Source organism: Pteropus medius, unplaced genomic scaffold (assembly GCF_902729225.1).
Source record: "Pteropus medius unplaced genomic scaffold, Ma_sr-lr_union100, whole genome shotgun sequence".
Lineage (NCBI taxonomy): Eukaryota > Metazoa > Chordata > Mammalia > Chiroptera > Pteropodidae > Pteropus > Pteropus medius.
This window is the reverse complement of record NW_024355205.1, coordinates 23,770,750-23,798,169: the sequence shown is the minus strand read 5'-3', so window position 1 is coordinate 23,798,169 and position 27,420 is coordinate 23,770,750. Positions and strand designations below refer to the sequence as shown.

General features: G+C 32.6%; 1 pseudogene; it reads right to left on the bottom strand.

Annotated features, from left to right (window-relative positions):
- Positions 1-11,081: 11,081 nt before the first annotated feature.
- On the bottom strand, positions 11,082-18,500 carry LOC120598847 (protein downstream neighbor of Son-like; annotated as a pseudogene).
- Positions 18,501-27,420: the final 8,920 nt, after the last annotated feature.

Here is a 27,420-nt window from a genome sequence, read left to right as displayed (position 1 = left end):
AATTTCTTTTTGTTTTGTTGTTTAAGATTTCATATATGAGTGAAACCATATATTTGCCTTCCTCTGTCTATCTATGTTATTACAGATGGCAAGATTTCATTTTTTCTTATGACCAAGTAATATTCCATTGTATACACATACCACCACTTTATTCATTCATCTATCGATAGTACGTTGCTTCCATATCTTGGATATTGTAAATAATGCTGCAATGAACCTAGGAATGAATATGTCTTTTTGAATTAGTGTTTGGGGTTTCTTCAGATAAATACCTAGGAATGGAATTGCTAGGTCTTTCTTTGTTCTTGTTATAGACTTTGTTTTAAAGCTTATTTTGTCTGATGTAAGTATTGCTACCCCAGCTTTTTTTGTTTGTTTCCATTTTCATGAAATATCATTTTCCTTTACTTTTAGTCTGTATGTGTCTTTCAATCTGAAGTAAGTCTCTTATAGGCAGCATATGTAAGGGTCTTGTTTTCTTATCCATTCTTTTCTTTTAATTAGAGCATTTAATCTATTTACATTTAAAGTAATTATGTTAGATATGTAGTTATTGCCATTTTCTTATTCATATTTTCGAACCTCCTACTTCTTCTCTCTCTCAGTTCCTTTAACACTTTTGCAGTACTGGCTTGGTGGTGGAGATGAACTCCTTTACCTTTTTCTTGTCTGGAAAGCTCTTTATCTCACCTACAATTTAAATCGATAGCTTTGCTGGATAGAGCACACGTGGTTGTAGATTCCTGCTTTTCATCACTTTAAATCAGCATTTCATGTCAACTCCTCTGGCCTGCAAAGTTTCTGTTGAGAAATCACCTGACAATTTTATGGGAACTCCCTTGTAGGTAGCTAACTGCTTTTCTCTTGCTGCTTTTAAGATTCTCTCTGTGTCTTTAAACTTTGGCATTTTAATTATGATGTGTCTTGATATGAACCTGTTTGGGTTCATCTTGTTTGGGATTCTCTGCACTTCCTGGGCTTATATCTGTCTATTTCCTTCACCAGGTTGGGGAATTTTTCCACATTATTTCTTCAAATAGGTCTTCAATCCCTTGCTCTCTCTCGTCTTCTGGTACTCCTATGATGTGAATGTCAGTATGCCTGATTTTGGCCCACAGTCCTTTAAACTATCCTCATTTATTTTTTATTCTTTTTTTCTTCTGTTTCAATTGGGTGTTTTCTGCTACCTTGTCTTCCATATTGCTGATTTAATCCTCTGCTTCATCTAATCTGATGATGATTCCTTTTAGTGTATCCTTCATTTTAGTTATTGTATTTTTTATTTCTAACTGGTTCTTTTTCATGGTTCTATATTCTTTTTCTCATGCTTATTGTCTCCTTATTAAAATTCCCCTTAAATTCCTTGACGATCCTTATAACCTATGTTTTGAACTCTCTATTTGATAGATTGCTTGCCTCTATTTATTTTTCCTGGAGATTTCTCTTGTTCTCTTATCCTTTCATTTGGAACATTTTTCTTTATCACTTCATTTTGGCTGTCTTTCTTTTTTCTGTATACTGTTTTTGTCTCCCAGTTTTAGTATAGTGGCCTATGTAGTAGATGTCCTGTGGAGCCCATGGGCACAGTCTCTGAAGTTACCTGATCTGGGTGTTCCAGGTATGTTCCTTATGTGGGTTGTATGCACCCTTCTGTTGTATTTGATCCTTGATGGCTGTTGGCACATCAGTGGAAGGAATTGACCCTCAGTCTGATTGGCTGTGAGGACTGGCTGTGACTATAGTGGAGAAGCTGACGCCATAGAACAGGATTTGCCTTAGGAGGACTCTGGTGCCTGCTGAGTATGAGTCTGCTTTTTGGGTGGATCATTTGTGGAGGTGGTTGGGTGATGTTCTGGTGTACTCTGAATCTGGTCATCAGGTATTTTGGTTCTAGGGCTTCTTAGGAGGGGTTCTGGTGCAGACCAAGATTTGCCATTGCCTATGGCCCTGCAGGGAGCCACTTGGTGGCTACAAAGCATTGCTGCTTGTGTTGAACTTGGAAGTGTGTGGGACTGGCTAAGCTGTAAACTGAGGCTACTGCTGCTAGTGCTGGGCTTGGGGCTGCTTAGCAAGAGGTATGGGGCACATTGAGGCCAGATGCTGCTTGTTTGGGGTTTGTGGATCTTTGAGAGATTTTGGAAAAGTTTCCTTCAGAATCCAGGACAGGCCATTTATATGGAAAAGCCAATTTAAGAGACTTGGGTGGACTCAGGTTTTAGGGAATCACGTATTAGCCATGTTGATAGAGACTCAGAAATGGTGCCTACAGGCTGAAAGCTACCCCTCTAGCCCTCACCCTGAAGCCAAACAATTCAGTTCTTCCTTGTATGTCCCTGGCACCTTTCAAGCTGCTTCCTGGGTCTGGAGCTCAGACCAAGTGTGTCTGTCAGCAGACTTACCTTTAAAAGCAACCCCTGAGACTCCGGCAACCCTCTGTCTCATTCAATCTCTGCTGGTTTTCACAGATGGAAGTTGTGGAGATTTTTCTTCTGGGCACTGGAACCCTGGGCTGGGGGGCTTGGTGTGGGGCTGGGACCCCTCACTCCCCTCATACAGCTGAGATAACCCTCATGATTTTTAACCACCATATATGGGTGTGAGACCAGCCCATTCAGATCTTCACCTCTCTTACCAGTGTCAACACGGCTTCTTTTATATATCCTTAGTTATAGGACTAAGACTTGTTCGGCAAGTCTTCAGGCAGTTCTCAATTATTGTTCTTTCATAGTTGTAATTTCGATGTCTGTCTTTTCTTGAGTTTGTTACATTTGTTTGTTTTCTGTATCTGACTTACTTCATTTGGAATAATGTTCTCATGTTTTATTCATGTTGTAACAAATGGCAGGGTTTCCTTCTCTCTAATGGCTACATATTATTTTATTGCATATGTATATGTATGTACACACACACACACACACACACACACATACACACACACACCCCACATCTTTATCCATTCATCTGTTGATGAACCCTTAAGTTGTTTTCATATCTTGAATATTGTGAATAATCCTGCAATAAATGAGAGTGTAGATATCAATTTAATATCCCGTTTTTATTTCCTTTGGCTATATACTGAGGAGAGGAATAGATGCACCAAATGGTAGTACTAGTTTAATATACTGAGGACCTCCGTACTGTTTTCCATAGTGGCTGAACCAATTTACATCCCCACCAACAGTGCACAGTTTCCTTATCTCATATTCTAGCCAATACTTAATCTTTTCTTGATATTCATTCTAACGGTTGTGAAGTTATATCTTCTGGTTTGGATTAGCATTCCCCTAATGATTAGTAAAGTTGAGCATTTTTTCATGTATCTGTTGACCATTTGGATATCTTATTTGGAAAAAAAAAATATTTAGGTTCTCTGACCATTTTAAAATCAATTTTTTAAATGTTACTGAACTGTATGAGCTTTTTAAAATATTTTTTGGATGTTAATCTCATTCTGTATGGTGCTTTTTCATTTTGTTGATTGCTTCTTTTGCTATGCAGATTTTTTAGTTTGATATAGTCCCACTTATTGATTGTTCTCTTTGCTGCTTGTGCTTTGGTGTTAAATCCAAAAATTATCACTCAGTCTTATGCCAGACAATGTTTTCTTCTTGGAGTTTTGTAGTATCAGGTCTTATATTTTTGTTGTTGTTTTAGGGATTTTTTGTTTGTTTGTTTTTGTTTTTGTCTCTTCTTGATGAGTTTTCTGGGTTGGAGTACTCTCAAGGGCTCAGTTTTGTAACTATAAGGAGAAAATGAGAGATTAAATAAACAAACAAGAAAGTCATATAGTGTCACTTTTCAAGTCCTGAGCTTTCTAGCCATTTTCCTTTTTCTTTTCACATCTCAGAATCTTGTGTGTGTGTGTGTGTGCATCTTTTGAATAATTTCCAGGGTACTTAGTTATATTAGTGATTAGATGCAGGAAAAAACTGACTATGCCATATGGGCTGGGACCAGACACCTAACACAAAACAGTATTCATTCTAAATCCAAGTGTAGCTCTTCTAGAGGTCTTTAATTTCTCTTGACTCTCTAATCACCTTTCTCTTTCAGTATTTTTTAAATCATGATATCTTCTTTATAGGTTTCATATGACCCATATTTCAAGGGGTTTATTAATCTCTAGCCCTTCTCCCAATACACACCACACATGCACATTTTTTTTTTCCAGGTTTCCAAGGTACTTTTTCCAAAAGCTCAAAGTCCTCCTGCTCCAGTATTTAGTGTTTTTATTTTTTTTTTTTCTGTATAGCTTTTATCTTGTGACTTTTCTTAGGACATTTTTGTAATCTAACATTTCCTAATTACCACATATTGTTTATTTTTTATTCTTATTTTGATAATACACTATGAATTAACTTTGTGAGAATAAAGTAGAACCAAATCAAAATCCGTGAATAGTTATGAGGATAAAAATACATTTATTTAAAACTCATTTTATTAATTATTTATCTGGATAAAAATTTCTAGGTTAAAAATTATTCATACTCAGGCATTTCCTGCTGCTCCATATTTCATTTGCATTTAAGGCATATTTTATTTGTACTATTTTATGATTTTCTATATTTCTTTCTCTCTCTCTCTCTCTATCTCTGTACCTAGATTCACTGTCACTGATCTGTGAGCTCAGTGCTCCAGAGGATAGAAATGACAGAGAGACCATTGCAAATGACAGACTGAATAAGTAGTTCCAACTTCAGAACAATTCACACAGAAGAAACAGTGAAGAGGGGACTCTGCTTTTTTCCTAATTCATGATTTTGACCATACACAGAAGTAGATAAATTATTAAGAGGATCAAAAAAGCAAAATTATATAATTATATAATTTATTAGAGAAAATAACTTATCTAAAGTCAGTGACAGAATCAAGTCTAGAACATCATGGAAGACCTCAAATAATCTGGCTTATATTTATATATTTATGCACCTCCTTAAAAGACATTTTTGTTCTTTCTCTTACTTCAGCCAGGATTTCTTCTTTTAGTATTGCTCTGGAGGCAGTGCATTATTTACATTTTTACTCTATTAGCCCTGTATATCCACATCTTTTATTAATGTAGTCTTAAAATATGAGGAAGAGAAATAGTTTTGTCTTCTTTATAAACATCATTGCATTTGTTTAGTTCTTATAAGTGTTAACTCTGCACTATGATTTAATTTCATTTTGGCTTTTGTGATCAAACATATTTCAAGAACTAGACTTTCTAAGAATGCATTAAACCAGTTGGCCTGGTTTTCTCCAACTCTTTATGAATTGTTTAGTGCAATATTTTCTTCTTCAGATTGCAGTTAACTTATTTAAAAAAAAAATTGTGTCTGAACATTGAGACTACGGATACTTTTTTTTATTTCAACCCTCTTCATTTCACTCTCTACGATTCCTTCATAACATCCTTTACTTTGCTTTCTTTCTTCCCTCTCTGAATATTATAATAGATCTGAATTTCCTGGTTCTCTAATTCTCTCTTTATCTTTCCTTTACTTGGTGTTTTATTTCACATTGACGTATATCTTTCACTTGATATTTTAACGTTTTAATTGATTTATGTCTATTGATATTTCATTCTTTTTTCCTCTTAGAATTCCCGTAGTACTACTTTAGTAGTGTCTTGAGAATTAATAAACACATGTGGTCAATAGCCCTATGTAACTAAAAGCCTATTGTAAAAAATAGAGTACACAATTATGATGGGCAAAAGAAAGATGGATATCTATTGCATATTGAATTAAAAAATGGCAATAAGCATTAACAGTCATAAAATGATAGCCATGTTTGAGTCTAGAATAGGTCATCTGAAAGACAAATAATATAATACCTATAATAATAACTAAATAATTATGTCTAGTTTTGCCTCTCATGGAACTGGTTAGCAGATACAGAATATTTTAAATTCTTGATTCTTAGTGAATTAATGATTTTTTTTCATTATATTTATTTAATAGTTCATAAGAACCATTGCATTGACTTATTTTGGCATCTAGTGAATAGAAATATGTGACAATTATATCAAGGTGTATAGTAATATTTTAATAATGTGTAATGCTTTATTCAATTTTAAAATGTGACATCTTTGTAGAAGATATATAAAGTAAAACTAATAATTAATTATATTTTGTTGACTCACCTTTATATAATAATTTTGTGCCCAAGTTTGCTTATATTTATTTTATAATGTTTATAAATCACTTTTGTCATCTCCAAACTTTGCTATTATAAATGGTAATCAAAATTAAACAATTTTTAATAAAACTATTCATAAACATCTTAGGTAAAACTTTTTCTGTGAATAACGGGATATTTCCCAATGAGTGTATAGAACAAAGGAAATAAGTTATCTTGTGTTAAATTTCTTAATATATACTCAATGCAGTAGCTAATGTATACATCTATAGCATTAAACTATCATTACAATTGAATATACTTACATGTAATTGTATTTGTATATAAAAATTACACTTATTTTAATTTGCTTTATTGAATTTTATATATTGATCTAAAATGTATTTTAATAAAACAACTGTTTTAAAATATAACAAATTTTAAAATACAACTTTTAATTGTTGCTTATTAATTATTGAAAATAATTTCAGAGAAATAAATATAGAAAATATCCAATGATACTGTTCAAAGAGAATTCTCATTAATTTCCTTACTGAGTAATTATGTATTTACTTAGGAGTACAGTCAAGCTTATCAGGGTAGGCGTTTGTACACAAGGGTTTTTGGAGTACCTAAGCATAAAGCTTTTGGTTTGTTTATAAACATTTGCTTTAGAGAAACAAATTTTCATTGTTAAAATAGAGTTCTACCCAACAGATAATGAAAAACAACAAAACTCTCACCTCTCTCACCTCTTTAATTCCCAATATTCAGATGCAAAGGCTTTATAATCTTTAGTTAAACTCTTTTTGAATTTGGTTTGGATTTGGTCTTTTTGGAATATTTCTACTAAGGAAGCTAAGAGTCTCCACTAAGGAAAAATGAAACTTGCTCTCTTGTATCTGTCCCTACATGCACACCATTCCCCATGTATTTTCAAATGTAATTAATTATAATTTTGTGCTATACTCGCATTACATAACATTATGATGACTAGGTAATTATTACTTATAGATGCATATGTATACAGTCTGTCTCCTCTAAAATTAATAATAAACTCGTTTGCTGTTTGCTTAATTCTATACATCTGCAATAAAATATACCTTAACTTTCCACCAATATAACTGCCTTCTCAGTACATCAATCCAGTTTAGCAATTTTGTCTATTTCTTGCAGAAAGTCCATTCAAGTCCCTCTTACTGTTCTTTTATAGAGTCTACTGTTTTTTATATGGATAATCCAATGTCTTTTGTTCAGAATACTAATATTATTTAATTAAGTATTCTTTTTTCCTCTGAATTTTCTCTTTCCTTGGATTCCTATTTGTGTATGCTTGCCCTGGTATCTGTGTTTCTTGTTAGAGGTTTTCTGCAAATGTCTTGTGAGCCTAGGTATTCTCTTATTTAAGATTAAGACTGCATCTAAGCTAATGGGAAGTTCTGTGTAGGTTGATGGGGTTTGTTGATTTTTTTTATTTTATTGTGGAGCGATCTTTCCAGACTGTTACAGAAATTATAACTAAAAAAGGGAGTATCTATATTGTGTTTTCTCTTAGACTGATAAATGTTACCAGAGAAGAATTCTTTAGTCTCCCATGTGAAATTTTAAACCTGGTTACCACATTCTCATAGCTAGTGGGAGAAAGTGTCTCGGAAGGAGTTCTCACCTCTATTATAAAGAAAGACTGTATTAACATTGCTGTGTTTAAAATATAGTACTTTTAATCTCAGCTGTGTCTTAGGACTCCTTCTGAGTCTCTTTAGTTCAGTGTTTCCAGAGAGGAAATTTATAGTTGACTAGTAAAAGAAGAATGGACAGTTTACCAGTTAAAGGTTTGGTGAGGATTATCATGGGTCTACTCTCTGGTTTTATGGATTTATTAAGATTTCTTATCTCGTCAGCCTCTTAAAGTGTTTTACTGATTTTTAAAAACTATGATGAACTCCCCTGTTCTGAGATCTTAGCAGCAGACAATAAATGAAAATATTAATGAGATAAAAGGTACCTCTCCCATAAAGGACAGTTACTAATTCACTTTGGAAATTAATATTAATTGTTTTTCACATCTTTCAAAAAATCAAGTGGATTACAAGGCAAGAGGTATTAATTTATAAGCTTTAGTAAATCTAAAATGCAGCATACTATGAGTTCATGTAGTCTGGTTCAATCAATTTTAGAAGTAAATAAATGCTTAATTATAAAATAATATTTAAGCAGATACTTAAATGATGAGTTAGAGTTAGCCAAAACAAAAATATAAAAACATTATTTACGATAGTGTGGAAAGCATGCTCTGAGTCCAGAAAGCACATATAATATTTCCTCCTGTGAAATACCTGTAAGAGCAGATCATGGAATACAAATGTGTAATGAGTGAAAACATGCTGGAAAGATACACAGGAAAAATCATGGTGAAATGATAGCCATTTAAGAAATTATTAAATCTTATTATGATGATAATAGATACGATCATTTAAATGATGTTTCAAATGTAAAGTCTTTTCACTAAATTGGCGCGAGAATGGTAAAAATAAATTTTTACTCAATAAATATTGATGGCATGTGGCTAGGGAATTAAGTTAATTGCCGGAAACAGTATATGTGTGTTTGTGTGTGTGTCTGTGTGTGTGTGTGTGTGTGTGTATGTCTAGATAGACAACAGATTTTGATGATTTGGGCCAAAATATTGAAATGAGGAATAGGTAAAAATTCTAAATTATCATGAAATAAAATTGGCAAGAATTTTTGTTTCTTGGATAAGGGAGATGAAGGAGAAAGTGGCACCCAGGATAACTCTTGTTTCTCTAGTTTGTGCAGAGATAATGGCAAAGAAGATATGACTAAGGAGCAGTTAGAGGCAGGAGGACAATCAGAAGTTTAGGAGCACACAAGGACTGTGCCACCAAGCGATGAGTGTGTTCTTAGAAGGAGTAAGAGGTCTGCTGCAAAGCCAAATTGAAAAAATCCTGAAAAATATCCATTTGAATAGCTAAGATCTAATGATCCTGATTTCACACAAAAGACCAACTCTGAATTCATTTCTGGCCTCCTGCATTTTCTCTTTCTCTAGTGTTTTTATATCAGTAAATAAAAATGGAATGTGTAATTAAGAGAATTCAATAACATGGGATAAAGAAGTCAGTATTTGAATAGTATTGTGTATATGCATATTAAGCAAGTGTGGAAAATATTATTTTTGCTTATTTGTGCATTAATGAAAGACCTAGCTAGTTATTTCCTAATGACCCTCTTTTGTTAACTGATCAGCTCTGAAGAGAATATTAAAATGCTGTGGCTTCAGTTTGAATGCTAAAATCCCATTCAGACATTTGAAACACCACATAAATTATCATTTCTATTTGTTTAGAATTATGACAAATAATCAGCTCATTCTTGAGCAGAAAGGAGTATCAATTTTTTTCTCCTAAGTAGAAAAAATTTCTACATTTCTACCTTGAAACAAAAGAAACCAAAAAACTCCTGAAATATCACCTTAAAATATGAAAAATTAGAAATGCAGTATGAGATTTTGTTATTGTTTACAACAATAAAGTGGGCAAAATCATGTCATACAATAAGGGAAGCAGATAGATAAAAACAGAGATATCTGTAACATCAGATTCTCCAAACTTGATTCTATCCTAAGCAGCCACACATTGCCTCAAAATCCAAGAGAACATTTATGAACAGTGAAGTACAACCACATCATATTTTAATTCTATCTTGAAATTTAACTCCAAAAATCAATATAGAATGTGACTGTGTTATTATTTTGTATAAAGAGGCCTCTGTGCACTTTATTCAAGTGATATTAACCTCACTAGGGAGATTTGCCTTCATCTATTCCAGGTTCACAAGCTTAAAATATGGATCATATAACATTACTAAAAAGAAAACAAGTCCTAAATATATTTGGGGATTTCCAAAAACGGTTTAGGAAAATGTGAGTGCACACCACATGCATTCAAAAGTCAATCTCAATAAGAAATTCACCTCAGAGAGAATACTTTTTTAAGGCAGAGAGAAATACACAGAACCTGACCCCAGTGATAAAATAGGAGAGAAATAAAATAAGAACATTTAAATGTAAGCCAAACTTATCCTGAATGACTACTGACTGACTGCCTGCCTAACTGCTTGCATGCCTGAATGACAGATTGACTGCTTAAATAGTGTAGTTTTGTTTTTCATTTTGTTTCCTCTTCTTCTTCTGTAACGCTAGAACTAACAGCTGAGCTGTTGTCTTTTAGGAGTGTGGCTAATTCTAGGATCTGTGTTGGGGCAGTAAGAGTCACGGAGTGTAGGAGAAATTACACTTTTTTGGAGTCATTTCCTTGTCGGAGTCATTGTTTCTACTTGATTTAGGTCTTTTAAGCATCAATTTTCATGTTGTTCCTAAGAGTCTATGAGATGGATTAGAGGAAAGTTTTTAATAAATTAATGCTAGAGCCTATTTCAACCAAGAGAAGCAGCTATTCTAAAGCATAAACTAGTCTATGTAAGATAATAGCAAAGCCATATTCTTGTCCCCACAAAGAAACAGAAGTTCTATAAAATGTTTCTTCCTTTCTTTGTACTGGTAGATATACCCTAAAAATCTTCATTTCTCAGTCTATCTTAATGTTCTGCTTCAATAATAAATCTACTTTCCTCATTCAAAACAGTCTCTTATTATATCTTAGTTTTTCAAAGTTCCTAGAATTAATGACACACAATTTCCTGACCTTACCTCAAATTGCTTTAAAGAGCTATTTTAATTATTTCTATTTTTTCACCTCTTATGCTTTTCTAAAGCCACTGCACTTCGAGTTTTGTTTCTTTGATTACCAATAACTTCCATATTAAAAAATTCCGGTGGCTTCCTTTGTGAAACAAGATTAGTCTTTCCACTATTATGCAGAAGATAGCTCATATATTCTTGAAATATTTTAATATTTGTTTCCAATACCACAATATTATGCCTTTCTTTGCTCTTCTCCTCATGAGCAGTCCTTATGCACCACTTTAACCATTGACAGGCAGATATTAAATACAGCAGTCCTGTAAAAAACAACCCATTCTGTGAAAATTTGAGTAGCATGTTCACATAATGTAGAAAATGAGGCGTAATTGCATCTGTAATCTCCAAACTAAATTGATTTTCGTATCCAGAAAGAGTTTGATTTTACGTTTATACTTCATGCTTCAATCATCTGCATTGTGGCACCTCAGAAAGCCGGCTTTAAGGAAAGAGGGTTTGTGGAAGTCCTGCCCGTGGATCCGAGGTAGCAATTAGACTTTTACAGTTGATTAAAAACAAATAGCAGTGTAAAAGTGTTAATTCTTTTCATCAATATAACAGACTTAGGTTTGTAAGCCATTTGTATTTTATGTTTCTCCTTACATAACTTGATAAGGAGTATGTCTGTTTTTGTTGTTGTTGTATTTTTTTTTAATTTTTATTTATTTACCTGTGTGTGTGTGTGTGTGTGTGTGTGTCTTGCACATCCATCTCTTCCAGCCATCACTGATTACCTGCTCCTCCTCATGTCCCAAGGTTGTTTCAGAAGTTTTCTTCTTCTTATGGATATTTTATTTTACTAAAGGCAGAGAAAATTCAATGCATTTTTCTATAGATTCTCTTACACCTCTAGATATAGAATATATGAGAACTGTTAATCCTGCTGCCCTAAACCAGATACTAAACTAATAGTTTCAAATTTATTAGAGATAGGGTCAAAGTTTTGTCTTCAATAGTTTATATAGACTGCAGCCATTTCCAATCTTTTTGGCACCAGAGACCAGTGCTCCTATGAGAATCTACTGTCTGGTGATCTGAGGTGGAGCTGAGGCGGTGATGTTAGCGCTGAGGAGGGCTGCAAATACAGATGAAGCTTTGCTCCCTTGCCTGCTGCTCACCTCCTGCTGTACAGCCTGGTTCCTAACTGGCCATGGGGTACTGGTAGTGACCTGGAGGTTGGGGACTCTGGTATAGAGAACTAAAGCTCACGGAATAGTCACTCATTAAAATGTGTGTTAGGATTTTATCATTTCAATAAAGACTTGTCTCTCCATCCATCTTTCTGTCAGTTCCAACATGAGGAACAGTGGAAGCCAAAGCTAGGCAAAGTAAAGCCAATAGGTAAGTACATTGGAGCTCAGTGGAGAGTTTGGGATCTTGTATCCTCTGAGGAAAAGTAACTGTTGTTCTACGATGCTGGACAATACCTTGAGCCTTTTCCTGTGCTTCCCAGTGATATTCCTAGGTAAAGGGCTGAGTGAGATGAAAAGGAGTCAGTTTTAATACTTCAGTCCACAGGTTTCTCAGGAACTTTATACTTTCTGAGGATAGAATATCATATTTGGACAGTGATACTTGTGGGGTCTGCAATAATTCAGTAATAATAGATTACCTTCCGAGATCTCTTTATAAATATTGGGAAAAGCAAATGCTCAATTCTGTTCCCCCCCACCACTTATTTTTTGCTATCTACTTTCTTTCCATAGATACTCTCCTATGGCTCATGTTATATTCCAAGGGCTCTCAAACTTATATCTCTGATTCCATGAGACATTGTTGACTACTTGATATACTTAAATGAGAAAAATTATTTTTTCCCAGATCTATGCCTTTCGCAAACACCCATTTTGGTTAATTGCACTCATATTCAGCCAATTGTCAGAATTAAGCCATTATGATATATTATTCCCTTTCCTTCACTGGCCTATATTGCTATTTAATTTCTATTGATTCCAATTAAAAAATATGTCCTAATTTTGTATATTTACGACTCTATACTTCTCTAGTAGCTATATTGAAGACTTCAACTCACTAACGAATTACTGTAATAGCCACCTAATATAGCTTTCTCCTTTTATTTTTTATTCTTTGTGGTCAATGGTCCACCCAGTGGATAAAGAAATATTTTAAAGATATACATAAGATCAATGTGACATAGAAAACAAAAGAAAATCTTTTGGTATAGAAAAAACAAATTTGTCTGAAATGACACTGACTAATTGATCAAGATGTTGACAAACTAACAACCATGAAATTTGGCAATAGAAGAGTCATTAGTGATTTTGATTAGAGCACTTTGAGTAAAATACTCAAAGTAAAATACAGGTATGTGTCACTTAGCAACAGGGATATGTTCTGAAAAAGCATTATTAGGTGATTTCTTCATTATACAAGAATCATAGAGCACATGTACACAAACCTAGATGGTATAGCCTACTACATACTTAAGCTGTGTGGTGTAGCCTATTGCTCCTAAGCTACAAACCGGTATGGCATGTTACCGTACCGAATACTATAGGCAATTGTAACACAATGGTAAGTATTTGTGTATCTAAATGTATCAAAACATAGAAAAAGTATAGTACAAATATGGTATAAACATGTAAAATGGCACCATAAAAATATGGTATAAAAGATAAAAACGATATATCTGTATAAGGCACTTACCATGAATAAATTTTGCAGGACTAGAAGTTGCTGTCAGTGAGTGAGTGGTGAGTGAATGTGAAGGCCTAGGATATTAAAACTAAATTAAAACCTACATGAATACTAGATTGATTAAATTTCAAAAGACAGAAAACTTCAAGTTTTGATGAGGGCATAGAAAAACTTATGGATGTGAAATAACAACTCAATGTCGGTGGGATTGAAATTAGTGCAATCATTTCAAAAAAACACTTTAACATTCAATATTCTCATAATTTATGACATATGATTTCTCATAAGGGAATATCTTATAGATGTGAGTGTTTGCATATGTTCACCAAAAGACAAAGAGACATGTATACTTTGAAGCTTTATTTATAGTACCACAAAAGTAGACCTGATCCCTATGACCTTTATCAATTGAATAGAAATAAATACTGGCACATTTGTACAATTGAATTCAACATAGTAATAAGTAGAAAAATAGCTACATGTAAAACATTGGTGGATCTTACAGATACAATGTGAAATAAAAAAAGTAAGAAATTTCAGATCAGAGAAACTAACCTTTGGAGATATAAATAAAAATAGTTATTATCCACCAGGGGAATTGATAGTACAGTAGAGGGAGCAGAGCATAGCACTCTGAAATGCTGAAAATAATCTATGTTTTGATGGAGATTATCACACAGTTATAGATCAAACATTAAATTATACCATTAGAAGTCATACGCTCCTTGCATATATGCCACATATCAACTAACAAAAAAGGTACAAAAATTTGCACATTTTATAATCCTGTTGGATTAGTCAGACTGCAACCATTATTTGAAGTAAGGGTAGTTAGATAGACTGGTTTATTCATCCTTTCATCATATTCCAACAACCCATTAAACCCTGAGCCACAGGAGAGCAGGAAATTTGTCTGCTTTATTCCTTGATATATTCCAATTATTTAGCAGTGAGATTTAGCAAGTATTTTCAAATGGTGAGTGTTTTCATGACTCAGTCTTTTGGGCAAATGACTTTTTTCTACCCATTAAACCCCCATTTCACTCTATATAGTGTAAATACAAATAACTTTGAAGATATTTTAAAAATCTCAAGTTTGCATTTATTCATTTATAAGTCTGTGAATTTGGAGACACATGGAGAAATCTTAGCAGTTACCTTAATTAAGCAACTGTCATATTATGTACCCATTTGGTAAATTGCTTTCCAATATCAAAATTAGTATTCACAATTTTGGGTAAATTGACTATTATAGTAAAACTGAATATGTTTGCATGATATTTGAACATCTAGTGTCATAAAATTTGTTCTTATGAAGTGTATAATTTGCATAAAAATTAAAGCCAGCGATATTCGAGGTCCGGGGTATAAAAGATGGAGAATGAAGGCAAGAAGAAATTCCCCAAAGCTCCCTAATCCAACAGTCTTTCAAAAAGCAGTTGCTCCAGACCAAAGTCCACACAGATCTATAACAGTGATTACTGAAAACTCCAGGACTGTCTTTTGTACATCCCTAAGTCTTCCCTGAATTACAGGACAATTGTCCCGCAATGTATCCTGAAATGCCCAACAGCGGAACAGTTCCATATTTACACATCCCAGTGATGAGCTACAGAAAGAACATAATAGAAATGTAGAAGTCTATGTGTGGGTGGGACCAAATTGAACCTTAATCAGTGGGGAAAATAAAATGGTCAGTGATTTTCCCTCTGAGTTGTACAGATGCTACTTTTCTTTGCCAAATCATAAAGATTTAATTTTCTGCAATAATAGTTCAGGGACTGGATGTAATATTATCTAGTAAATTAGGCAAGTCTCATGTTATTTCTGGTAATTCATTTCTAACTCAGAAACTTTTGCTTATGCACTTATTGCCGGATGTGTCTCTAAGCTCCTGTCACACAAGTGCTATTTTAATTCTTGCTCGAATATGTTCCTCTTACCTTTTTATAGATAGCCTCTCAAACTCACATTTAAAATTAATATAATTTTAGATATAAAGGGTACTGACCCTGAAACTTTAAATCTTCATCTTTTTTACCTTCCTTTTGGTTTCCTTACCTGCAGTGTCCAGTTGACAACTTTTATCTAGAACAAAAGGTATATCATGTGTTCCTATAGTCTGTAATGGGATTCAACTTAAAGGTCATGTAAGGCTTTTCGGAGTGCCAGTTTGGCAAGTGACTGAGGATGAGAAAATGACAAATTATGCTTGGATTCAACCTATCCTGTCTCCGAGATTTTCTTACTTAATCATCTCACTTCACTACAGGTCACCGAAACCTCTTATATAATGCTAATAATTAATCATGTTGCCAAATCTACAGTTAAGGTGTCTCACATTTCTAAGACTATAATTCTCTCTAATTCAACCTGTCTGAAGCAAGGGGATATATTTAGCTCTCTCAGTTCTAAACTTTATGCATTTTCTCTCAGTACTATTTTTCATGCCTTAAGAATGTGACTATCGGTTGTTCACGCTTCCTTGGAGAGTTTGGGAGGTGGTAAGAATTTTATCTCTGAGACATGCTCAGTTAGTCTCATCAGGACATTTTCAAAACACTTAAGTGTGCCATTTTGTTTCCTAGCTGCACCTCTGCCTCACACCCAGGCTATTGTCAGACTCACTCACATAATTAAAAGTGTTTTTCATTTGTTTTCTACTTCTACAATGGTTTGTTCTTGTAGAATTCCTCTTATATTTTGTTTTTAATATTTGCTTTAAAATTACCATCTTATGTAAAATTTGAAGTTTTCTTTTTTTTAATTGTTGGTCTATTAAACTTAACTATAACTTAGTTTGAGCTTTAAACACTCAAAATTCCAAGAACGTATTCTACTTTTAGTAAATGTTTCTTATTTCATTATTTCTTATTTTCTATTGCTTTTCTATTTCTAAGAAAGGGAGAGGAGTGGAGTAAACAGAGAGAATGAAAAAGAAAGGAAAGGAGAGAAAGGAGGAAAAAGAAGGGAAGGAGAAAAGGAAGAAATGACGAAATGAAGAAAGGAGAGAAGGGATGAAGAGATAAAGAAACAGTAGAAGCAGAAAAATGTCCACGCTACAGTGTACATCAGTTATTAGGGCCATTTGATGGTGGCAACATACATGAGATAGTGGGCTCTGATAGCATTGTTTTTAAAAAGACTTTAGATAATAATAGAGTTGCAGGCATCATGGGGTTTCAATTTGCATAGTTTAGATAACTCAAATGGATACAATTTTATTATGCGATTTCTACCTTTGCTATAATACAATATTTGTCTGACCCTTATAAAGTATAGCTTTTCAAATAATAACAATAAATACTACTTAGCATAGACTAAAAAATGTATCCCTGTCTTAATATCAAAACTGGTTCGTTGTATTAAAATAAACCAATCACTGAAACTTTGGAAAGAATAAAACAAAAGTCAGTAAATCAGTGTCTGTATATAGAAATGACTTCTGTTGGAAGATATGCAGCCTATTTAAAGTTCATGCTGAGCAATTACCCCATTAATTTGATGAATATAGACAGTAATTTGTAATGATTTAAGCCTTGAAGTTCTATTTTTCTCTCAGATGCATAGGGTTTGTTTTACTTTAATTATTTGGGTCATTGCCTTAATTCCCTATTTAACATTACTTGTAAAAAGACCTTCCTAATTCTAAAATGTGGGGTTTTTAATGAAGTTCTTTCTACTACAGAGTTTAACCTTTAAGCTCACCATGTTATGTCACTGTATGTAAATAGCCACCTTAATAATGACATTTGGCAGGACTCCAAAGAAAAGAATAACAGGGAGGTAGTGAACTGAGCTTTTTTTCTTTCCATTTTAAATGTATGTTATACTGTAACAGCATTTCTTCTAAAACTGAAAAAAATTACTCTTGGATGTTTTATTTTTAATTGTATGCTCTTTCTCTTTCTCTCTTCTTCCTCTCTCTTTCCCTCCCTCCTTCCCTCATCATTTTCTCCTTCCTTCCTTCTTTCCTTTCATGCTCTCTTCTCCCTTCTGTAACATTTTAGAATACAATTTTTAAAAAAATTCACATAAAATTTTAAATGAAAAAATTTTGGACTTACATTAAAGCAATTTGAACTTCTATTTACTCTTGTCTTAATATTATTTCTTGAACAATGTTTTAATAATTATATGTGTTAGTTCACAAATTAGTATTAATTTAATATTTGCATTTACTTCTATATTAAATATGCTTAAATATGACATTGAATGTTTTTTATAAAGTAAAATACCTGTATATTTTCATTGTCAAAATTTAGAAAAAAATATAAAATGGAGATTAGTAATTTGATGAAATATGAGGTTTGGGTCAAATTAATATTCTCCAAAAAAAAAAATTGCTTTATATTAAACTCTATTTTAGAATGGCATGCACTATTGCCATTATTCTCTAATTCCATTTTTGTAAATTTTTCAGCTTAGAAAATTTTTGTTTCCAGTTTTTGTCTTTCTGGTTGACAGGTGTTTGTGCATTAAGAACAAGAGTAATGAATTAATTTTTATATTTAATTCTAATTACCAATGATAAACTGATTGAAAGAATTAGGAGTCAAACTTATTAAGCTGAATTTTGACTTTATCTAAACTTTGATTCTCTATCTTTATTGTGTAAAAGAACAACAGAAATATATTTTTTAAGTCATTAATCAAGACTTTATAATATTTAGGGTGAGGTTTATGCATTAGGGGGTCCATTTGATCACTCTGGCGTCTTTTTATGAGAGACTCAGGAATCTTCTGGAAAGATTTTTTTACTCTAAGCAAAATAGAAACAAAGAAAGCTACATTTGATAGTTACACAGATCATGCATCCTCAAATCCTTGAATTTATCTCTAAATATCATTTCCTCTGGATTATTTATTCATTATTCTGTGGTGAAACCTTAGACCTTGCATTACCAGTAAGAACATCTTCCATAGCGTCCAAGTGTCCCACGTTCCACATCACACTCATGACTCCATTACATCCCTTCCAGTCCTATAGTATTTTAATTCCGGAAGTTTTTAAATACAATTGGGACCATACTCAAACATGCAAAGCTACCATAATTCGTAGCTGTCTTCCTCCCCTTTTGAATGAATAACGAACCACCTATTGTCCTATGTAAAGCCAGGTGCTCTTGTGTGATGGATCCAATGTGTGTTTATTTGATCATATTGCATATTCAATTGTTCCTGTTTACTTCTTCATAACTAATGGTTTCATCTTTACTGAATCATCTCTATCATTTAATAAGCCAGTAATTAAAAAAAAAAAACACGGAAAGAAAAAAAAGTAAATTCCTCTGGTGACCCTACATCTCCTCTGACTGTGGTTCATTCCTCTACCTTATTTTATAGCTATAATGTATCTATTCTCTTTTGAAACTAAACAGACTTTTGTCATCATTCCTTTCAAGCAGCAATTAACCTGTAAATGTTGAATCCAATTGTCCTTTCTCAGAAGACATCTTAGCCTGTGAGCAACACTGGGCACGATTGATTCTCCCAGTTAACAAAATGCCATTTTCCCATTTATTAAAAATGCCAGTTCAAAGCCCTCTTCTGGTACAATATATCTTTGTCCAATTACCCCTTCATTATGGCTCGAGATACCTCTGCCCACAATCTCACCTGTATCAAAAGAAATCCCTCCCCACGGAGTAAATATTACCCATCTATCACAATGAAGTATAATCTTGTAAAGAAAATCTTTATTAATTCCACATAACAGTGTGAGAGACTGTCAAATGTTTATTGATTACTTGATATTCATGATCAGATAGGATAAAAATCTTTCTCAGCTTTCTTTTACAATTAGTTTAGTGCCAGATGACTTCATTCTGGTCACTATTATGTGGGAAGAAATATATCGAAGCCCTTAGGCCTAAATATAATGACTCCTACATGTTGTTCTATGTTCTCTATTGCCTTTCATGATGCCATGCTACATAGGCCATGTGTTTGAGATGACAACATTACAAAAAGATAGGAGAAAATAATACAGTGCAATTTCACGGAGAGTCATGCAACAAGTACCAAACTGTAATTTAAGAAATAAATATTATTGTGTTAAAACACAGAGATTTATGTGTTAAAAAATATAAATATACATAAAATCTTTCATACCTTCCTGTGGATGTCGATGCTCACAAATCTAACTGCCATCTAAAATTCTACTCTTGAAGTTCTAGTTAGCATCTGAAAATTGAAATAACCAAAACCTAATTCCTGATTCTCACTTTTTCTAAAGAATGGATTGTTCACACAGTAATCCTCCTTTTATGTGCAGTTTAGGCAATAACCTTGAATCAACTTTGACCCTTCTCCAGTGCTCTCATCCTATATCCAGCATAATCAAAATTTTGAATCAAACTTATTTATAATCTCTATGCAAACACTTTCTCTTTCCATTATCATCACTCTTATCATTTTACCTGCAGTATAACCATTGCAATGACCTTCTAACTGATCTATTTGTTTTAAATACATTGTACTTCTGACCAAATCTCTGCAGTGAGTTTTTATCTCTTTCTAAGTAGCATCCATACCATAGCCTAAAGTCTATGCTGTATTTAGCCCTGATCTCATAAGGAAACATTTGTAGGAGTAATAGGAAAATTACTCCTACAAATTACTCCTAATTTTGACCTAAGAATTGAATACAGTACCTGTATGTGTCAGATGTGTCAGGTGGTAGAAGTTGGCTTAAGAGTGATAGTTAGAAGCAGGCAGCATGTATTCTTTTACTTTTAAAGATTCTGCATGGATGTGTTTCCCTTGCTTTGGAATAGATAGCTCCTACAAATACATAGAAAGTAATATCGAATATACTAGTATAACTCTATTTCTAACTCAAATAACTCTATTTCTAACATGTTTTTGACATTCCGTGTATTGTCCATGATATCCAGGACCAAGGTTAATTATTGCAGAGGTCACAAAAATACCCATTATCATGAAACAAGGATATTTTGGAGATATATAACTAATAAGAAAAATAGTGTAAACTCTTGATTATGATGCTATAGTTATAAAAATGTGTTAACATTAGAAGAATGATATATTTTATTAAGATCATTTGTCAGCTGATGAGACAAATTGAAAGATCTAGGAATAATAATGAGAAAAGGGTTAGTAATCTACTAGAGGGATCCAGCTAAGAAATAATGATAATTTAAATATCTTTAGAGGAGTAGTGTTATAGAGAAGGTAAAATTATCAGAATTTTGTTTTGGGGGAAAAGATGGAACATTGGACAAAAATGAAGGAAAGAGATACAATAAGTGACAATACCAGCTTTTAGAAATTTGGTGGTTTCTGTAATTGTTATCTGATGTGGAGTTTGTAAGAGGTAGGGAATGTTTTCATAATTATATATTACCAAGGTTCATTTTAACTTAGATTGCAAAATCAACTCAAAAATTTAATTGGTGCCCATAATCTAAATTTCAGTAGTGGCAAATGAAACTTGGAAATATGTATGGTCTGAAAAACATTTGACCCATTATAATTAATTTTTCTTCTTATTCTAACCACATGAGTGAACAGCTTAACGTGCCAAAAAAGAAAAACACAGCAAGGAAAGAAACATCATTAGGCCCTTCCATGACTCAAATAAGAACGGGATAGTTGCTTTGTCTGTAACTTTTAAATTAAAAATCTAATATATTTTCTTCTACAGTTAAGTATGATTTCTGGGTATAATTGACTGGTGATATAATAACTAATTTGGGACATACACACACAGACAGACATACAGACAGACATATATTTCAGAAAGTATTTACCCATACACCTGGCAATCACTTATGGAAGATGTAATTCAGGTCTCTGTCACACAATGGAAACAATTGTGAAGTACAAAAATCTCTAAATACATGGTACAATCATGAGAAAAAGATTGCAACTAACATTCTCATTTTGAAAGATCAAGATAAAGATTGGTTAATTTGACTTTGTTAATTTATATTAATAATTAGTATTTTCATTCATTAGTTAGCTTCTACTTAATTCACTCAGTTTGCTACAGGACCTCATTGCTTTATCTGGCTATATCATCATTTTATTTAAAAAATAAAAATATTAATACAAAATCAATTTAATTACTTTTGGGACATATATAAGCTGTAAGAATCAGAATTAAAAACAAAATAATTACATGACTGCAGATCCATTACATCATACTTTACTTTGATATTGGAAGGAAGATAATAAATGTAATAGAAATATTGCTACTAATACTAATAATATGTATTAATATTAGTGTTATAACTAACACATTGAAAACTGCCTAGATGCCAAGAACGCTTCTAAGTGATTTATACTTATTATATGGCAATTTCCAGAACATCCTTGGGAGACATTTTTTTTCTTTTACATGTGAAACGAAATTTGTAATTAACTTTTTCAAGGACACACGGGTATTCAGTGATTGAACTAGATTTCTAGCCCAATTATAATATACTGATTTTCTTTATTTGTGACATTTCTAATGTTTAATTGATAGAAATGATTTCTGATTTTGATTATTGTGACATTTGGTACTAATGATTTTAAGATTTACTTACTAATCACTAATTGTCCCTTCAAACAATTAAAGCAAGTGGGAATCCTGTCTTCTGTGATAGTAGCTGACATAGTTTTGTTCTCCTATGGGGTTTGTTTCATCTAGTGCAATGATGCCTAGGCCATATCAAGTGGTTCTGATTCATTTTGTATGGAGTGAGGCTTACGGTACTGAGGTGTGTGTGTGTGTGTGTGTGTGTGTGTGTGTGTGATAAATGGTAAGGATATTTTAAAAAATCTAGGTACTTAATTATATGGTTAATCTTATGTATCACATATATAAGATAAATATGCATTAAAATTTTTTATAGAGAGTTTATATACCTAAATAGTTAAATATCTAGATATTAATGCAGCCAGGATTGGAAACCACTGAGAGGTATAATTTGAATATTTGTTACAGTGCTTATATTCTGATAACAGGATAAAGACAATAAATAGTAAAATGCAACATAAATATCCGAGCATAGCATTGGTGATTTGAGTGTGTGTGTATGTATATGTATATAAAAGAAACTGTCTTCCCAAAGTGGTTGTGCAATTCTACAATTTCACTAGCAAAAAAAAAAATATATATATACACACACACACACACACACACACACACACACATACTTAATATTCTTGCCAAAAATGAGTACCCTCAGTCTCTTTAAATATTATCTGTTCTGATGGTTGTAGTGGGAACTTATTGCAATTTAATTGGCATTTTCCTGATGATTAAAGATAATGAGTACACTTGTATGTGCTTATAAGCTATTTCTATGTATTTGGTGAAGTGTCTCTTCAAAACATTTCCCTGCATTTTGAGTTGTTTGGCTATTTATTATTGAGTCATAGTGTTTATGTTTTTATATATATATATATATATTATATATTATATATATATATATATATATTTAGTTACAAATTATTTGTAATATATATGTAGTTTAATTAGTCTCTCTACAGCAAAGGGCAAGTAGGTTTCCCGTATAATAAATATAATATACTCCTCCAGAGCAAAGAAAGGCATTTTTGATGCCCATTATAAAAGATGCAGTTTTCCTAAGCTCAAATGTCCTCTCTTTTAATGCAATGTGGGTGCTGGTATTATCTGACCCTCTGTACACTGCCCTGTGGAAATTTAGTGTTGGGAAGTTAGGAAAAATGCTGATATTCTAGCTATTGCTATTTCCATGGAAAGTAAACTTTTCATCTCTGACTCAGGAATCTGCTATCAATTATCAGCATTTGTTAAACCTTGGCTGACTCACTTGTTAGCTTGCAAGTAATTTAAAAACTCAACATTTTACAGTTCTTGACAATGACTACAACTGTTGAGCAGCTACTTATTATGTATTTAAAATTCTCCATCTTCTGGCCTTATAGAGATTTCCAAAACTATTTGTCTGAGGAAAAACAAAACGAAACAAGACAAAGCAAATAAAACACATCTCAATCTTGGTCTGTAGAAGATTGTGATGTAAGTTGAAGGGTCAGATGCTATAGTAAAACCCCATACTTATATGGTTATTTAAGAAAATTGGTGGGAGGAAATCCTTCCAAAGATTAAAATGTCAAAATAGATCTTGCTGCTCACCTCCCTTGGTGTAGAATATGATCAGAGGTAAACTATTTATTGATATGTAGACAGTAATTATTTGACGTATGATCATGGACTTGTTGACTTGGTAATCTCTGACAATTTATGTCAATTGTAAAATGGATATTTGTGTATATTTGAATGTGCATCAAAGTTCACCCATGATACAGGAGTGTCTTGATAATTAAGAAGTACCAAATATCCAGTTCTGTGTATGATTCTCACCTTGCATTCTCAGCCATACTGTACTTGTTTATTGTCATAACCAGCCATGACATCTAGCACCATTTTTGAGTAGCACATCAGTCAGTGGTAGAAACCGATGCTGAGAGAATAAGCTACCTTGTGGTAGGTTGATTACATTGAGCATCTTCCAAAATAAACAGTAGGATTTTTCTTTATTGGAAAAGTAAGTTCATCTTAATATGAACCTTATTTGCTTCTGATACTTCTATCCTACTAGATAACACAACATTGTTTTTGGCAAGTCAATCATTTTATAGCAATCATTTGTTTTTGGCAAGTCAATCATTTTATAGCAATCATTTTTTATATATATATATATATATATATATATATATATATATATATATATATAAAGACTGTAACAACCAGATAATAATAGCTTACAATAATATTATATATATATGCATATATATATATATATATATATATATAGTCTTTATATATATATATATATAAAGACTTGTAACAACCAGATAATAATAGCTTACATCTTTAAGTACTAATCTATAAAAGCATACCATGCACTTGGAACCTGCATCTAAAATACGGTGTTTTTTTTGAAACTAGAAAACAGGTATAAGAATCAAAAGATGCAAGCAGAATTCTCTCCCCTACATTTAATTACATTCTCATTTTTTTTTTTTTAATTCTTAGTTCTCCCAATTTGCCCTCTTTTAATTTAGGGCTATTCTTTTCTCTGAGATTGTAGTGCTTCCACCATGGAATACAGCAAAAGTTCCACTAAACTAGACATTAACAGATACTTTCTCATCCATTTTGATTTCTTCATGCCATCTAGTCATTTAGGGTTCTTATGCCATGGAAACATAACCAGTGGTTGTAGTGATTGAACTTATCATGAAAAAATGAGACGGTGATGGGGAAGGAGTGTATGTTTGGAAAACAGAGGATTCTCTGGGGCACCCAGAGGTGGCTCTAGGGATTGACTGATTTTATCCCTTTCCTTTTGGGGAAAAGAGTGGATATCTGTTTATTTGTACGATGATATTTGCACCATATAAAGTGAAAACATTATGTTTTGGTTAGTATTGTTTCTGTACTTAAATGTGTATAGAATGATGTGTTTGAAAGCCAGTCATCCAAAGGAACAAGTTAATTGTATGAGATGCTTTCTTTTTGTATTAAAAAACTATTATTTTCCTTTTAATATTTTCTGTATAGCAAGGGCTGAAAACCTAGCAACTACATTTTCCACACTCCCTTGACTATAAGATTCCAAATTAAAAGTTTAGAAATTGGAAGTAAAGCAGAAGCATTATTCTCCCACACCTGCAGAAATGGCTAAGTGTTTAGGTAGATGAAAAAATAATGTTTGCAGTGACTTCCATGATATCTGTAGTGAATCACCTTCCTAAGTGATGCAAGCAGCTGGGCTACTAAAAGTAGCTTCGCATGACACTATACTTCTAGATTAACTCACATGGTTCCTCATGATATCTGTTCCCCATCCTGTTACAATAGTTTTGAAGGCAACACATATTCTCTATAAATTCCATTTTAATTAACACCCGGAGTGTTTTCTGTTCTCATAACAAAACCTTGATTTACACATCAATCATTAATCTATTTTAGAAAATCAACAGTTTCCTTTTGATTTATGTATTAATTATTTTTAGTTTTCTTAGCAAGAACAAATATTCATAAACCTGATGACCTATAAATTAAGATAACTTTTAAATGGAAATAAAATATACAACAAATAAATAAACGAGTCTAAGTTGCAAAATTTGCTGAGTGGCATGTTGACTCCTATGCACAAAAATTTCCAAATAATATGTCATTTAGTTTCATACTCTTGAGTAGATCATAATCACCTGTATGACTCTGAGCATCACCCCAGATTTAAATTCTATAGATTTGGGGTGGAGTACAAGAATTTGGATTTCTAACAAGTTACCAGGTAATGTTGATGCTACTGATTTATGGACCGCTTTTGAGAAACACTGCTCTCTTCCATATTTCAAGACTTTATTAGTTTCTCCTACTTTTCAAATAACTATTTAATGCATTATTTTACTTTGTTTTACCAGATATTTTATATAAATGTATGTGTGTGTGTGTGTATATATATATATATATATATTTTTTTTTTTTTCTAATTCAGACTTACTACCAGTCACTAAATCCTCAAGTGCTCCTCAGCTAGCTCATTTGCCCAAGCCTAATGGTCTCTGATATAAATCTTTTTATTATCAACCAGTTATTTTCATAACACTGCCTTGTAGCTATTTAAAAATATAGAACTCTCATGTTGAGTATGAATTTTAAAATGATTCATGATGAAAAAATTACATATAAAAGAACAAAACAGAAAATTCAGTTTGGAAATCACATGTGTGTGTATAAGTCTGTGTGTATGTATTAGTTTTTAAACCTGACCCCAATATTTTTTCAAACCTTAAATCAGAGCTTTGTGATTGTTCTGCAAAGATGTATTTTCTTGAAGCAAAAGCAGCTATTTTAATTAGTTGATTCGATTCAATAGTAAATAAAGTTGATTAGGATGTCTTATGAGTAACTGATTCCTGTGAATATAAAATTTGTCCTATAGCAGTTCAATATCTTTTAAGAAACTTTTCTATTGATAACTTTCTCTCATAAATTTTATTTTATTTCAAGGTGGAACCTAACAAACTGATCAACTTCATCGATCATAGGCAATATAGGCCAGTGTTTAAAACATAATCTTTGATACTCTAATCCATTAATTGCCTCTGGCACACAGAGAGTAAAGTTAGTTGATGTATCTATGTCAGATCTCTTGTCTAAATGATAATAATAATTATAATAATATTAAATAATAACATATGATAATTCTATAAGAGAGTAGATATAAAAAGCTTAGAGAATTCTATAAATATTTGTTGTTAAACATCTAACCTGACCATATAAGACTTTACGTATAAAACATTATCTTATTTTACAATCTATTTTCTGATTACAAAAAGGAAATACAGAAATTTATAAGTATAGAAATTTAATAGTGGAGTATGCCTGCCATATTAGCTGGTAAACATTTTATCTTGAATAATATAATAAAAAGATTTGTCACATTTAATCATCACATTTTCACATGAATGAAATATTTTCTGAATTTCTTGAAAAAATAGATATCTAGAAAAATTGAACTTAGATGCTAAACTCACACCTGGCTGCATTTTCCTGGAATTCCTGCCTCTCTATGAGAGCCTCCATTCTCTAGGCCATTATCTGCAGTCAACTTCATTTATTTTCACGATTGTCTCAGCTCTCTATGTATATGTGCTTTGAAAATGTGCTGCGAGAATGTTAAATGTTTTAGGTCAGTTTCCATAAAAGCAGAGCCTGAGAGAACAATTCAACTGCATAGGATTCGTTGGGGAAAGATTCTTTAGAAAACACCCACAAGGGTGGAAATGAGGTGGAACAGGAAAGTGAGAGAGAGTTGAGCAAGGATTCGGTCTCAAGTAAAGTCTGGCCTTGGCCTTATCCATAG